We start from the raw sequence: 12,303 nt of genomic DNA, 5'->3' as shown, positions 1-12,303 counted from the left end.
TTTCTCGACTAGTTGCCCCGCTAACTAGGTACGGCAAAAGTCGAGAGGTTTCCTGCCCCTCGCGAATTATAGAAATTTACTGACTTTAATTTCTGCTGAAATATAAGGACAACGGGCGGGGTTGTGTAGTTGTGATACCCCGCTGGTGTAGTCAAAAATGGCTAAGGTCGCGGGGTGTGGCTCATTTCGTTAAGCGTTTGAAAGTACTAGCCACATGCCAAGAAATATGGTAATCGGTAAGCTTAAGTACCTGATTGGACCAGCGAGTGGAACGATCTCGCACCCTCTTGTTAGAAGTAGGTTTTATTTTTGTCCGGACGTACGGGTGCAGAGACGTCGGGCTCTGTAGTCGGGGAGGGTGTGCCGGATCCACGGACTGGAAAGAAAGGGGAAATGTTGTGTGTGTGACTTGGTTCCCATGCGTGTGGTCTAGGTTCCCCTGGCCAGGTTGAAATCCGATTCAGGTACTAACTTTGAAGATCTGGTTGCGAGTCTTACTTGGCTGTGTACTTTGCCTCCAGGCTGGTCTGTTGAGTGGGATGGTCCTTCAGCCGGTGCTGACCACCCTCCCACTGAGTGACGCTTTCGTACGGGCTTTATCGATACGTCACTTCCTTTCGTTAGATGTTTTAATGCATTCGCTGAACAATGACATTTGAATAATTTGTGTAGTTTGGAACTCTGTAGTACTTCGCTACTCTGAATATGGTTTGTAATAAATTTCCTTTCCGCTGCAATCACTCTGAGATGTATGAAATATTCTGTGTTGTAATCTCTGGGCTCACCTTCGTGTGAGTGTTGTCTGCTGATCCTGGAATAGCGTGGCTTTTATCGAGGCTTCACTCGAGGAACTACCGGTGAGTGCCAATTTGGGTCAGAGTTGCTTAGCAACAAAGATCAGTGCACCCGGGCCCAGTAGTTTTGGGTGGTTCCGCCACAACCTCCAACCACCATAGAGCTTCATTGCATATCATATAGGCTTAAGCACACTTGTGAGAGTGCTTAGTGCTTGGTTCGGCTTAGCTCTTGAGAGAGTAAGCTTGAGTGAAAGCCTTGCTGCGGCAAACATCTTGTGTACTCATCGTGTGACCCTCCGACTTGGTGTGGAGCGGCAAGGACACTTTGTGCGGGGAAGGAGACCCCTCTTGGTGAGAAGCTCCGATAGTGAAGACGGTACCGTTGGTGACGCTTTGAGAGAGACGGTGGCGGTGGCCTTGTCTTGGTGACTTAGCACCACTTAGCCTTTGCTTGTTGGAAGCCTTGGTGGCAAACGCAAGACGGTGATCAAGCGAAGAGACCCGGCATCACACTTGTTCTTGTTGGACAAGTGGCCGTGGACGTAGGGAGGGACTTGGTGTCCTAACCAAACCATGTTAAATCATGTGTCTTGGTGTCTTCACGAGAGTTTGCATATTCTCTCCCTTACCTCTTTACTTACCATATTACGTTTACGTATTTACTCTATCTTATGTGTCTTTACTTTCCTAGTTAGTTTGATTAGGATTGGCTATAGGTTGCAAGTCTTTTGGGGTAAGTAGAGAGTACCATAGATAAACCTTAGTCATAACTAGCATGCGTATGCCGTGTTAGGTTTATCTTATGCAAATAGATTGAGCCCTAGGTTAGAAAGCGATTAGCAACCCTATTTACCCCCTCCCCGTCTAGGGTCGGACACCCCGGTGATCCTTACAATCGCCTCTCCACCTTGCAACCCCGTCGCGCCACTGTCCGTGCCCCCTGCCCGGATCCCATGTCGCTTGGGGCCTCCATCGCCGCCGGGCGCCCGATCCGCCGCCCCGACCCCTGCGGCATGTGGCTCGCTGCCCGCCCTATCGGGATCCACCGCCGGGCACCGCCGCCTCCGCGGGATCCTCTGCCGCCTCCCGGCGGGGATCCACCCGACCCGCGGGATCTGCCACGGCTCCAGGCGGGGAGCCGTCGGATCCGGCGGGATATGTTGCGGATCCACCCCGCTCCTCCACATCGCCGCATGATCCTTATCTTTCTGTATTCTCCATCTCTCCCATGGCCTTCTTGACTGTGAGAGGTGGCAAGAGATTAGAGGATGAGGGGTTGTGCTACGTGCACCCCGGGTACTACACAAGATGTTGCTGGTTTATTTTTTGGTTAGTTTCTCTGATTTTTTCCTCTATCATTGATCGAGATTGAGTCGCCCATCGCCCGTCGACCTCGCGCCTCTACTTCGACTTCGGCATCGACTTCTCCGGCCTCTTCTTCATCTCCGACCCTGTGGCATGGCGAGATGGCCAGCGCCCGAGGGGGCGCTCGTTTGTGCCGCCGCCTACAGCGCCGCCTCATCCGCACATCGACCTTCACCGGCTCATCATCGCCTTCACTGATCGGGACACCTTCATCGACTTTGCCCACCGTCGCCTCGCCTCACGCTACTCGGTCTGATCAGCCGATGTGCATGATCCACCCGGCTCCCGTGACGTCCATCCTTGTTGAGCGCGCACTTCACCGAGCATGGAGGGCTATCACTGTGTCGCCTCTTTGGGCAGTAGTGGCATCACCCCGTGGTCTTCTCCGCCGTTTCTTCCTCACCGCCGTCGACCACGTCCCCGACCTCATTGTCGACTCGTCGCGGCGCGCCTCGCGCATGGTCTTCGTCAAGCTATACGAGTTCTTCGCCTTCTCTTTTGAGCACCGCCGCCGCATCATCCGGATCATTCGGCCTTGTGTTGAAAATCTGGGTTCCCCTCCTTGCTTCGTCTAGCACAACCATATCGCCAGCGTCGCCATCTCATCCCCGACTATTTCGTCTACTCCAGCAACAGCAGGCATTGGCATCTTCTACCCCGCTGTTCTTCTGCACCTGCGACCGCCATGGAGGCCTTCTCTGCTGGTCCCCTCAGCGACGGCGTCTGGTTGCGCATCCTCCCTTGCACGTCCGGTATTGGTAACACCGGTGCATGCCCATCGTCCCCGATGCATTCCCGAGCCTGGCAAACTCGGGCATGTGTCGCCCGATGGCCTGACTGCATCTACCTCGGCATCGCTCCCTCTACGACTGTCTCGACGTGTTGCCATCTTCGTCTCCGGCGTCTTCTCCATTATGCCACCACCATGGCGCCTCCTCGTGTGCCTGCAGCTTCATTTGTGGCTACCTCGTCTTCGGCAAACCTCGACAACTCTACTTCGACCACGGCTATCCTATGAATGGCATCTTTGACCATGGCTCCTCGCCCTCCAGCTTGGCTACCTCGACATCGGCACAAAGGGCTACCATCTGCATGAGTTACTTGTCGGTTTTCTCTCCAGTCTCAGCATCCGTACCACACCAACATTGCGACTGCGGGGGGATGTTAGTCTATTGGCTCCTGCTTTCGGCTTCTTCTCCAATCTCACTGTTTGTGGTGCTCCCGCTATGACTGCGGGGGAGTATTTGAGTATATTTGGTAGTTGTAGATATACCTATCGTAGACTACCATATGTATCCCGGGGAGCCTTGCCCCCAAGTCTTGTACTCTCATATATACCGGCCGAGGCCTCAATGCAACACATCCGCATCATTATTCCTATAGTTTTCCTTTCCAGTAACAAATGAATCCCACCAAATTAATTTGTTGGAATGTGTGTGGGTCAAATTCTAGGGCGCAGCAGGATACTGTAAGAACTTTGATCACCTCCTATCAGGTTGAGATTGATTGCCTACTGGAAACAAAAATGTCGGGCATTTCTGGTTGGATACTGTTAAGAAGAAGAGGTGGAGCTGCCTTCGGCAACCAGCAGTGGTGGCTCACCGGCATCTCGCCGGAGGCACACCGGCGATGGGAGGTCCAAGAACCCTAACCCTAGGCTCTGATACCATGTTAGAAAATGAGCAACTCAATCTATTCCATGGCCCCCAAGGGCATTACATACATGTGTACAATATGCAAAGGGGCCTTCCAATTAGAGGGAAATGCAAGAAAGATATACACAGCTACACATATATCTAACAGATACATTCTTTCTTTGTTCGGTTCTGATTTTCCCTATTGGGTGGAGTTGCCTTCTATGGGTGCAAGCGGTGGAATTCTAGTGGCTTGGCGCCATGGGCTGGGTCCTGCCAGTGCTACCCGAGTTGATAATTTCAGCATCTCAATCCAGTTCTCCCCTGGCAGCTCATAGGATTGGTGGCTCACATGTGTTATGGCCCTCAAGGGGATGACAATAAAATCTTTTTCTTCAAGAATTTAGATTTGTGAGGGCTGCCTGCCTTGGGCCGTAGCTAGTACTTTGGGATTTCAATTTAATAGTAAGCACTGAAGATCAGAATAATGGTCTTGTTAAACCAAGCAATGATGGGAATATTTCACCATATGATTAATGAATTAGAGGTAAAAGATGTGTCTCTGCTCAGTCGCAAGTATACATGGCCTAATCAGTAGGACTCACCTACCCTTGTAAGACTTGATAGGTTCTTTGCTCAGCGGACTGGGAACAGATGTTTCCTAACTGTCTCCTGCAAAGTTGTGCTACTGATGGCTCAGACCACTACTCACTTCTCCTTGGGATGAATGATGTTCAACCAGGGAAGGCTAGATTCCATTTTGAAGCCTTTTGGACAAAGTTGGTGGGTTTTTAGGAGGTTGTGGCAACTGCTTGGGGGAATCTGAACTAGCATCTCATTGTCCTTTTGACACCCTGGCAAGAAAATTCAGAGCAACCGTGAGATGTTTGCAAAGTTGGAATCAAAAGAAAGTCAGGCATGCCAACTCACAATTAGCTCTAGCTAGGGAAGTTCTCCATCAGCTGGAAATAGCGCAAGACTCACGAGGTCTCTGCAGACTTGAACTTTGGGTGAAAAACAAACTCAAACCACATTGTTTAGCACTTTCATCCCTGCAGCCACTATTGCAAGAAGCAGATCTCACATTAGTTGGCTCAGTGAGGGTGATGCCAATACAGTCTCTTGCCCGCCACCAAAAAAGGAAAAACTTTATTAGTAAACTCACAACTGATGATTGGATAGTTCTTACTAAGCATGAAGAGGATGAGCAGAATATTTTTTATTTTTACAGTAATTTGTTGGGAAAGAGCATTGGCAGGGAAGTGAAAGTTAACTTGTTAGAACTAGACATGGCAAAATTGATCTCAGTGTGTTGGATGCACTTTCTCTGAAGAAGTCTAGAAAACAATTAACTCCCTACCTCAAAGCTCCTAGTCCTGATGCTTCACAGGCAAATTCTACAAGGTGTGCTGGTAGACCATAAAATTCGATATAATGGCTCAATTTTGGCTGTTTAGAGTAGAAAGTTTGCTAATTTTGAGTTACTTAATCCAGCCTTCATCACCCTCCTGCCAAAAAAAGAGGATGCTTCAAACATGAATGATTATAGGCCCATTAGCTTGGTGCACTCTTTTGCCAAACTCATAATAAAATTCCTAGCTAACAGGCTTGCTGCTACTTTAGGCCAGTTGGTCTCTCCTAATCTGAATGGTTTCATCAAAGGTCGCTTCATCCTGGACAACTTCATGTTGGTCCATCATACTACAAAATTCCTACACCAGCAAAGACAAGCCTGTATCCTATTAAAGCTGGACATGAATAAGGCGTTTTATTCAAAAGTTCTGAAATAGTTGGGTTTTGGATCAGTTTTGTGTGATATTATAAGTGTTTACTTGCCACTTCCTCCACTCAAGTGTTACTGTATGGCTCTCCGGTGGAGCGGATACAGCATCAGCATGGTCTCAGGCAAGGTGATCCTTTATCACCAATGCTTTTCATTTTGGTCATGGATGTGTTGTGCCATTTGGTGAAGAAAGCTGTAGATGAACAGATTTTGTAGCCACTCGCCAGAAGAGCCTTGCAGCATAGGATCTCCTTATATGCGGATGATCTGGTGTTATTCTTGCAACCATCATCTAGTGACATTGAAATCGCTTTAGACATTCTGTAGCTCTTTGGAAATGTATCTTGCCTTACAACAAACTTATAGAAAAAGCAGTGTTCTTCCCATAAGATGCATTGAAGATGACAGAGCTGTCCTACAAGAAATTTTTCCATGCCAGCTCTCTCACTTCCCTCGTAAGTACCTAGGGGTTCCTCTTTCTCCCCATAAGCTTACAAAATAATAGGTTCAGTCCATCATTGAGAAAATTGCAGACAGACTGCCAAGCTAGAAGGCTGACCTACTTACTAAAGCCCGGAGAATGGTCTTGGTTCAATTTGTTCTCACCTCAATGACGATCTACATATTCATGGTTCTTGACCTACCAACTTGGGCATTGAAGGCAATCGATAAGATAAGAAAGGGTTTTCTGTGGAAAGGAAGAAAAGATGTCAGAGAGGGACATTGCTTGCTGGCTTGGCCAAAGGTTGCCAGACTACTTAATTTGGGTGGTCTCAGTACCTCTAATCTCCAAAATTTAGGGTGTCTTTGAAGTATTAGATGTGTATAGTTGTACTCTCTCTTGTACTCCTAGCCTATTCGACTTCTAGTTACACTACTGCCTATATAGGACCATATATGAAAGGTCACCCCCTCCTCCTAGGGTGTGGTGCATTGTCTAAACACTCAATATGGTATCAGGAGTCCAGGCACTTCTCTAGGCCTCCTCTCTTCCCACTGGGCGCCTCCTCCTCTCCTCTTCTCCATGAGGCGCACCCACCACCAGCCCCAACTTTTCTCCTCAACACACTACTAGATTTCCCCCCCTAATACAATGCACGAAATGTGTTGCAATATGCCATATTTGGTTGCAATAGCCGCAATTGCAACCAATTTGTGTCGTAAGAAAATGCAGTTAAATGTCTTGCTGCATTAGCCTGTAGCGACGCATGTCTTTTTTATGTTGCATTGGTTTTTCTATTACAACACAATGAGGCGTTGCAACTAGCATCTATAGGCTCGCTCATGTTGGTTACAAATTATCATATTGCGACGCATCTGCTGTTGCCATAGGTGCAATTGCATCGTACCCAACGCGTTGCAATTTGTAAAATCTTGCGTTGCAAAGTATTGTATTGCTACACTCTAGTTGTGGTTGCTATAGGGGGAAGCACCTCTATTGCCATGAAAGTGTTTTGGGTGCTATATGTGGTTCTCTCTAATACCACGAAGTTGATTTCGGTGCTATAGGTGGTGTTATCTATTGCCACGAAAATTGTTTGGTTGCTATATGTGGTTCCCTCTATTACCACGAAGTTGATTACGGTGCTATAGGTGGTGTCCTCTATTGCCACGCAGCAGGGATGGTTGTTATAGGTGGAACATTCTATTACCACCAAAATATATAGGTTGGAGGCAATAGGTGGAGCACGCTAATGCCACCTAGTTTGATTGGTTGTAAATTGTTTCCTATGTTGTTGCTTCGAAAATATTTTGGTTGCCAAAAGTTCATGTCTCTATTACCACCATAATATAGGGTTGCTACAAGTGGAACTTACTATTGCCACGAGCCTTTGTGACACCGAAAAATATGGGTTGCGATAGGATAAATTCTCTTTTGCAATAAAAGGTGTTGCTGCCATAGTTTTGTAGGTCGCCATATGTCTATTCTGCCACGCTCATTTTTGTAGCAGCAATAATTTAAAACATTAAAATACAGGATCAATAATTATTATGCATTTATAATTCATGAAACAATATTCAACCATTCACTGATAAATTCCGTTCAACAACAGCATGTAGCAACACATAGCAACATTCAACCATTCAACCATTCACTGATAATACTAATAAGTTTTCAATAGGACATTATTTCAACACGTTATTGGCATGACTTCAAGATGATCCCATCACTTGATCAGTAAAGAGTGACTTCAAGAAGGTCCCATCACCTATTTCCTCCATTCGAAATGGCTTAGTTTCCTGAAAAGAATTAATAGCATTCGTAAGCATCAAATAATCTATAATAATGGAAAGGGTGTAACAACAGCATGTATCAAACCAAAGTTTCATTGCGAATCATAAAATTATCAGAATGGCAGCAAATAATTAACACAACTATAAACACTTTGACAGCTGAAACAGAAATATTCACAGCAGGTAGAGTACAAAAATTTCACATCATGTCTTCTTGGCGTTTTGTCGTCTCCTATTTGCAGCTTTTTCCTGTAGCTGTTGTGATGAAACGTATGCCGGGGGCGGGACGGAATGTGCTTCACCATCTTTACTACTTCTTGTAGTGCAAATGCTAGCTACCCTTGGTTTACCACCGACTTCAGATTGCTCTGTGTGGCTTTGAGGCTTCTCCTGGAACAAAAAATTTGGAAGGAAAAAATTAGGTTCAATTTTGTTCTGTATCTGATGATATTAGTAAAAAGTTGTCAATTCACGAACAACCTGACTAGAAGAGAGCACATTCGGTGAGTTTGTCTGTACTTCTTCAGTACTCATGTTTGATGCAGCCGCCGCCACCTCTGCAGATGCAGCGACATTGTTGTTTGGCTGGATAGCTGTTGGCAGGACAATCTATAAAAGGATACAGACATTTAGATATAGAACCTATGGAGAGAAAGTCATTCAATAACTAGCTTGACTAGTACCTACTGAGATGGTGCCTGTCCATTTGCTGCTTGCATCATTGATAGGAACTCTCGCCTAAGCTCTTCTTTATCAGCCTCCCTTGCCTTGTTAATTTCTTCAATTTGTCGTGCATGTTCTCTCCTTTCGGCTTCCCTGTCAGCTTCCCATGTTGACATTTGTTGTTGTAGCTGCCCAAATGATTCCATGAGCTCGACGTGTTCCTGATGCTATTGCTCCTCCCTACGAATTTGTTCCTGGTGATCCGCATTTGATTCCGCCTCAGTAATAAGGCTGCTTGCTTTGTCCTAACATTTACAAGGCACAAATGGAGGAGTTAGTTGAGCTAGAAATTGCATGCATTCTATATTTGCATGGACTATATATAGTAATGTATGTACAAATTCAGTGAGAACTCACGTAGACACCCTAGATTCTTGGTCTTTCCAGTGCCCATCCTTTGTGTGAGTTATAAACCAAAGTTCCATATCATTGGGCTCATCACCAGTTTTTGGGTCTCTCTAATATGCCAAGAACATAATAAATTAGTAATTCATCCTGCAAGAAAGCTTGTAGATGTGCTTCTCTAGTTATTACCTTCTCATAGCTGCGCTGAGCATAAGGCTTAGAGCCTGACAAATGTCTGGTTCTTTGTTGGGCTCGAATCCCAGAATTTTGTATGCTCTTTGCCTATAGAATGTCAAGATTTCAACAATAATCTTAATGACTCAGACATAGCCATTTGTATGAAATTGGTATTGTTCAATAATAGTAACAATGTGGAACAAACCTTGAATTTTGCAGTCCTAAAATACTTCAACAGATAGTGCCATTCAACAATATATAATTCTTTAGGCTTATGTAGCATTCTCTGGTGGTAGCTGTTGTATGCCTTGGCCGTAGCGCTAAAAGTTGAACACCATCCATTGTAACGCTCCTTAGCAATGTCCCATATGATTCTCCTTGAATGATCATTATCCTCAATGTCCCACCTAGCCTGTTATATAATTACAAGAACATGCAAATACTATGTGAGTTGTTACATTAGTTTAAAATTGAAATGTATACAGAAGCAAAGATTTTGATTACCAATATATCAGATGCTATTGACTCTCATCTTCATGGACATGTTTCCATGTTTTCACTCCAATGAGTGGCGCCCTTTTCCTTTTAAACATTACTATTTCATCAATGAATGAGCGGTAGTTATCACCTACCGGTCCTCCAAGTCTAGAGAAGTCAACTTTCATCTTCTGATTGCCTGCCTTGATTCTCTTGGAGATTGCTATCAAGCCTTTTAAGGGACCATGTCTCCTTTTCTGCCCATTTTCTGAGCCTATTTCATGGGAACAAAATGTAATAATAGACATTAAACAACGTAATATGCATACACAATTAATTCCTAATAAACACAAGTTACCATTTCCTTGCCCCTGTGTCCAACGCCAAGCATGTGATGGTGGCTGCACTGGAGGTGTTGGGTTGCTGTCTTGACTGGAATGTATATGAATGGTAGGATTCAAATACGCATCTGCAGATAATTTTGTCACATGATGAGCTAGTATAATTTGAAGTCTGACAAAGAATGGTAATTTGTTTGACAATTAGGAGAGAAATATTACTGATGTCATCAAGTTTTCCTTCAACCCCCAACCATTCTTGGTATGTCTTGATTGTGTCCTCCCTGTATATGTCTTGAAAATCTGAAAAAGGATCCATAATATCAGTCATGAGTGAATTGCAAAATCTATGTGTAAATATATATATTGGGCTTTACCATAACTCACCCATGGCTTGGTTCCTTATATGCATATAAGCTAGCCAAACTTTGTATGCATCTAATTCAGATTCTTACACTTCTTCTTCTTCATCATGATATGAGGAAACTCTATTGGATTTTATTGGTGTTATGGCCACATATGGGTCTGCTATTGGATTCTTTGACAAAACTATTCTGATCTCCCTCTCTTCCTCGTTACTCTTTATCATTATTTCTACATCATAATCGAACTCGATCTCATTAAGTGGAGCTTGCGCAGGAGCTTTAGCACTTCTCTTCCTGTAGTACATGTACTCCCTGGACCGATACCCCAATTTTAATTTCATTGTTGTTAAGTTACCAATCGTGATTTGACCCAAGTAAGCCCTATAGGTCTTAACACGTTCGTCTCCCTCCTCACTCCCCTTGCAAACGACATGCATGATCCATCTATCATCTGTTCTGCATATTCATCGGTGGCATTTCAATTATTTGCAGTAAATAACGTGCACAAATAATGCATGAAATATATGGTAGCAGTGCCTGCACAAATGCATGAAATCTAGGGTGGCAGTAGCAGGGTATCATCGAAAGGGGAAACAGCGTACCTGATCGGTCTCGTCCTGAGACAAAGGTAGCAAATATTCTGGATCTTGGCCGTCATCACGTGCATCTTCGTCGGCCGAACGTTGTGATGCTCTTTGGGACGAAGCTGACCCAAAGAGCGAAGCCGTCGCCCTAGGCCTGCTAGAGATGGGAGCTCCATCAGTCGCCATGCCAGAGGTTGGTGTGAACATTGGAGGTAGCATCACCGACGCCGACGCAGGTGTGTATGCAGCATTTCCGATGAGGAAGGGGTCCCCCTTGCTGCCTCGCTCGACATCGACATCCTCTTCCCTTGCGTGGTGGAAGGCGAGAACCAACTTGGCGGCGCCTGTCGTCGACTAACCCTAACTGATCGATCTAGATTGGTTTTGCGAGGGGATTAGGGAGGGAAAGACGCACGAGTAGTAGTCAAATAACGCGGCATTTCGCAACAACGTGGGCCCAGTGATGGTAGCACGGTAGTTTGGCGCTTTCTTAAAAATTTCGGAAGGAAAAACTGGCGCCACTTTCCAAATCGCTGGCTACAAAATTTTTGAAACGCTTGGCGTATTTGAGGAGTGCATTTTCGTGTGTCCCGCTGATGTGCGGGTCCCACTCTGTTTAATTTATATTTGTAAAGACGATTGTTTTAACTTTATCAAGTTTTATTAATAACATTTCTATATAAATTAAACTAGTTAACTATTTAACTGAACCCAGATCACACAAGATCATCCAGAATAACAAGATCATCCAGAATAACATTCTTCTAGATCACACAAGATCATCCAGATAGACAGTACTGGAATAACATGCATCACAAAAATTTAGTACCAGAGTAACATGCATCACACAAATTAAGAAACCAACTAAGGATAGGCAACCAGTGCATATGATATATGAGGACTGAGTTTACACATAGGCTTCCCGAGCCACAAGGACACCAAACTAATTAAGGATCACAAACATGATCCACATCAACATAATTAAGTTCAGAGACACATGGACCAAAGACACAACTTCAGAGACATGCTTCGAGTTTATTTGCTGAACTTCTTGAAGTTCCGCCCGAGAGCACGCCAAACCGCTTCAAGTGAAGGACCATCACCTGATAGGATCTAAGAACCTCTTGTCTTCGTCATCCCTCTCCTCACTGAATTCCTGATATTAACTGAAATCCTATTAACTAAAAGAAAGAAAGCAATCAACTGAACTGTTAGAACAATTGAATTCCTGATGTTAACTGAATTACTGAATGCCTTTTCTGGTTCATCTAGTCTGCAAGATCTTCAGCAAAATATAACACCACACACAGATAACCAACCTGCATTGCTACCTTAGCTACAATAATCAAGGCCACATTGAATTGAAGTAAGCTGCACTCTCTGATCTAATCCTACACTCCTCGCTGCAAAAGAGTTGGCGTCCTTCCCAGGCGGTGTCCGAACCACACATGGGCCGGCTGGCGCACCGATGGTCGTTGTG

The 12,303-nt window shown here is 45.0% G+C and overlaps 1 long non-coding RNA gene across 1 annotated transcript; it reads right to left on the bottom strand.

Annotated features, from left to right (window-relative positions):
• Positions 1-8,141: 8,141 nt before the first annotated feature.
• Positions 8,142-8,741, bottom strand: LOC120654032. The gene is made up of 3 exons (XR_005666947.1): positions 8,498-8,741; positions 8,292-8,423; positions 8,142-8,204 (listed from the first exon to the last, which is right to left on the bottom strand). It is a non-coding gene; the product is annotated as an uncharacterized LOC120654032 (long non-coding RNA).
• Positions 8,742-12,303: the final 3,562 nt, after the last annotated feature.

This window comes from Panicum virgatum, chromosome 1N (assembly GCF_016808335.1).
Source record: "Panicum virgatum strain AP13 chromosome 1N, P.virgatum_v5, whole genome shotgun sequence".
Classification (NCBI taxonomy): Eukaryota; Viridiplantae; Streptophyta; class Magnoliopsida; order Poales; family Poaceae; genus Panicum; species Panicum virgatum.
This window is presented reverse-complemented; position numbering and strand designations above follow the sequence as displayed.